The sequence below is a fragment of the Myotis brandtii genome, unplaced genomic scaffold (assembly GCF_000412655.1).
Source record: "Myotis brandtii unplaced genomic scaffold, ASM41265v1 scaffold78, whole genome shotgun sequence".
Classification (NCBI taxonomy): Eukaryota; Metazoa; Chordata; class Mammalia; order Chiroptera; family Vespertilionidae; genus Myotis; species Myotis brandtii.
This window is the reverse complement of record NW_005371131.1, coordinates 58,953-63,323: the sequence shown is the minus strand read 5'-3', so window position 1 is coordinate 63,323 and position 4,371 is coordinate 58,953.

The following is a 4,371-nucleotide window of genomic DNA, read 5'->3' as shown; positions in this document are numbered from 1 at the left end:
AATCGCACTGTACGTGCGCGCCCGCACGTGGTATTTTGTGGAAGAGACACACTCAAGGGGCCAAAGAGCCGCATGTGGCTCCAGAGCCGCAGTTTGCTGACCACTGGCCTAAAGTTACAAGCAAGCAGCTCTCGGCTTCATGCCCTCCTGGGCTTCCTATTGCTGAGACAGTTGACAGCTGAAAGGTGTTTAGGGAGGATCTGGCCCATTGATAGAGAGGACACCAAAGCGGGGGCGGGAATTGCCTGCCTCTGGTTCCTTCACATTCTCTGAGCCTCCACTTCCTTATCTATATGAGGAGTGTGTACAGCCTGCTCCGTCGGGCTGAAGACTGCCTAAGCTCATACATATGCAGTCAGTGCCCAATCCATGTTACTTCTCATTGTTCTTGTTATCACTGAGGCTCTCACATGGTCCCCCTGATGATCTCGCCAGCAGAAGGAGCCTTTGTGCACTGACCCTCGTCACTCTCGCTCTGGGGGCTCGGAGGCAGAAATGGCCAGGGCACTACCCAGCAAGGGCCCCTGCCCTTGCCTGTCTTTCTCACTCCCCTAAAGGTAGTGAGGTCTGGCCCCTCCAGATGGATCTAGAGTTAATGATGAAGAACAAGGGCTCTGGAGCCAATGACAGGGTCACATCCAGGTGCCACTGCTGTGTGACATTGGGCCAGTTTCTCAACCTCTCTGAACCTTGGTTTCTTCACCTGTAAAAAGGGATAGAATAGCACCTCCCTCGTAGAGACTGGATGAGGACGAAGTGAGAGTGTACAGTGCCTGCTCCCTGGGAAGGGCTCCGTGTGAGCTGTACTTGTTATTAAGTCCAGGGTCTTCTGTGGCTCCCACTCCAAGATGGAAGGACGCGGCCAGCTTGCTGGGCTGGGCGGAGGATGTGGTGTGCGTCAAAGAATGACTGCTGAAATCAATCCTGAAGTTTCCTTTCACAGATAAATGAGTGCAGAAACGGAACACCGGAGCATGTGTATCTGGCCGGTGGCCACACAAATGGTCCAGCCCTTCTGGAGAGTGGTTCTTGGCCACAGCCACAAGCAGTCAATATCCTCTGACCCAGTAATACCACCCCTGGGAATTCAGCCCGCAGCAATCATTCAGCAGACTTAAAGAGAAAACACACAGCTATCTGCCCGCATGACCCGGCCTTGAGCATCCAGAAGAAAAAGAATTAGAAACCACCTACATTCCCAGCAACAAGAGATGCTCAGGGGACTGACGGGTGGCAGAGCCCGCGACGGACCCCGGATATGACGGCGGCGCTAAGTGGTAATTACCAGCAGTGCTGGCAGCTCAGGAACATCGCCTGCATTGGGATAAAGGACCGAGAGGAAGCGGCAAAACACATGACATGGGGGGGATTAAATGTGATTTCCCCCCCGAAAAAAAAATACTTTTGACATTTTTCCATTAACAGCAACAGCAGTAACAACAAAAATAAAAACATGAAGACAAACAATTTCTCCCAAGCCCTCACACAGGGCTCCCGCTTGAGGCCTGGAGAGAGAGGCTGGGCCAGCGTGACCTTCCCTCCTCTTTGGTAGTTGGCCTGGTTGGGGGTGGGGGGTGGGGAAGGGAAGGGATGACATGGACAGAGTGTGATCAAGGAGGGCCTCTGGGAAGAGGTGTCTGAGAACACTCTTAGATGATAAGGATGGATATGCTGGGGGCGGGGGCGGGGGGTACCTAGACAGAGGCAAGAAGGAACTGGGAGAGGAGTCAGATCCCAAATGGCAGCCTGGACGCAGGCTGGGGAGTTGGCACCACAGGGAGCCCCATGGTGGCCTTAAGGGGGACTCCTGGGGCTGTCTGAAGGGGGACGGGTGGAAGGATGTGCCTGGGGGAGGGAGACAGTGACAGGCTGCTGCGAGGAGCCACAGAGAGGGGAGGCCCAGTGGGAGGAGGAGGGCGGAGGACCCCAGCCTGCCTTCTCAGAGCACACCTGGGAAGCAGAGGACGAGGGTCGGGGGGCTGGTGGGACACCCAGAGGGAGGAGCTCGGGGAGCAGTTGGGTCCTTGGTCTGGAGTTCAGGAGGGAAACCCGGGCTGGAGAGGAAGCTGGTTTGGGGCATCACAGCGGAATGGGTGTTGGAAGCCTCCGGGTGTGGCCGAGCTCACCCCGGGAAAGTGAGATGAGAGCGGGGAGAGGCGCGGATGTTGAAGGAGGAGAACCCCGACAGGGCACAGGAAGGCAGAGGGGAGGAGAGGCGGGTGGGAGGGGCCCAGAGGACAAGGACATGGAAGCCTGTGGGAGGAAATGATCAGTGGGGTCAGAGGTCGGAGAGGGGTCCAGCAAGATAAGGACTGAAACGTTTTGTTCAGTTTATCAACTTCAGTGACGCCACCGTGTGCCACGGTGGAAGAGATGTGTGGTGAGAAAGGAGACCCTGACCATCTGCAGGCATCCTTTTGAGGATGTTGGAGGAAAAGGGAACAGAGAAACTAAACGGTGTCTAACAGGTGGATGGAGTCCAGCTGAGACCAATCGTCTGACTCCAGACCCCAGCTCCTCCCAAAGACCCCCAAGAGACAGGCCCTGGCTGCAGCCAGGCTCGGAAAGATCGGGTGGCCTCTCCCCCCGATGTCCACCGCACTCAGAAAGCAGGAGGGGTGTGGGTAGGGAAGCCAGAGCTCCCCCGACCTGAGAGGTGGACCTTGTGCCAAGTCCCAGCCACCAGGACAGCCCCAGCCTCAGCAGGCTACGCGAGGGCCCACCCTGCCAAAGGCGCAGGTGCTCGGGGCACAGGTCCAGCGAGCCCAGCCCTGCCAGCCCCAGACATGGGAGGAGCCACGGTGCCATCTGGGTGTGGGGGCAGGGGCTCGGGCAGGCAAGAGGAAGTTATTTGAAAACCAAATTTTTTTTTACATTAATAGAATCTATTCCTAAAAGGAGGGTTTGTTCCCATTTTTATTTCTGGCCATTTAAAAAGTAATGTGATAGCTTATTGTTAAAAATAGCAGGCACTCAAACGGACTGAGCATACCTCCGCCCGGCATTGTTCTGGGTCCTTCACGGAGATTAACTCACTTATTTCTCATAACACCCCAGTGACGTGGGTGCTATTATTGTCCCCATTATACAGGTGAGAAAACTGAGGCTCCCCTTCACTGCTGACTTACAGCGTTTTTATTATTATTATTATTATTATTATTTCTTTCTCTTGGCTCTCATCCTAGAAATCTCTTAGAGCTGGAGTGGGAAAAGGTGATGCTGGCCTGGCCGACAAGGCCCCCCACCCCCACCCTGGGCTTTCCTCCTGCCTGTCCCTCACCTCAGGAGGTCTCTGAGATCCCGTTTCTCACCTGTAAGAGGAGAGGGTGGTCTGTGACGGCTCCCTGACTGCACTCTGACACCCTGTGGGGTGGGTGCTGACACCAGCACAGACTTTCTGGAGGGTCCCTCACGGGACCATGGGCATGGCCAACCTTCCAGGTGCCTTCGCCTGTGCTGCTGAGCCAGAGATTGAACCCAGAGCCTCGGGGAGGGGAGTCCCTGTGTTTTCTCAGCTTCTCTCCTCTCTGCCTTTGCCAGGGGGGCACTTGGTTTGGAGGGAGGAATAAAGGGGGCAGCGGGGGCTTTGGCCTCTTTCTCTCCCTCCTTTCACATATCCAGCTTTGTTGCCTGACCCGCTGGGGGTGGTCAGTGTCTCCCGGCTGCCTGTCGGTCCTAGTCCGCCCAGCTCCCCGCCCCTGGAGGCCTAAATAGGGTCTCACAGGGAGCTAGGGGTCTGGCAGCGTCAAAGGAGAAAGACCGGCCCAGGATCACATGACTGCCAGCAGCGGGCTACTGGGTCAGATCTCTGGTACCTGGCTCCCAGCCTGAGCCAGGAATGTCTGAAAAGGCGAGTGGGAGAGGAGGAACCCCATTCTCCACTCAGTCACCACCCCGAGCTGCCAGCCTCCAGGTATCCCGGCCGGGAGGGCACCATCTGAGCTCCTGCCCTTAGGTTAGGTCCCGGGTACCGCCCAGGCGGGGGATGGCTTATGGGACACTCTGTTCCTCCCTCTTGGGCAGAAGAGGGGGGTTCCCAGTCCTAGCTCCTGACCACTGGGAGTGAGTGGGGCTGGGCTGCTTTGTCTGAAAGAAGAGAATGAAACGGACATTTAAAGAGGCCCTAGTACGTGCCGCGCATTTTTACCCACCTACGGTTTAATCAATCCTCACCGCAAGTGGACGCTGTTATACCCACTTTACAGATATATAAGCTGAGGCTTACAGCCTCGGTCACCGTGTCAGCCGCCGACCCACGTGCCCTAAGGGGGTTCTTCCTTCTCCCTGCGGGGAAGGAACCGCCACCCCCTGGGAGATGGGAGGCCGGAGGGTCAGAAACTAGCAGGCGGTCTCCCCGGGTCCCTCACTCAG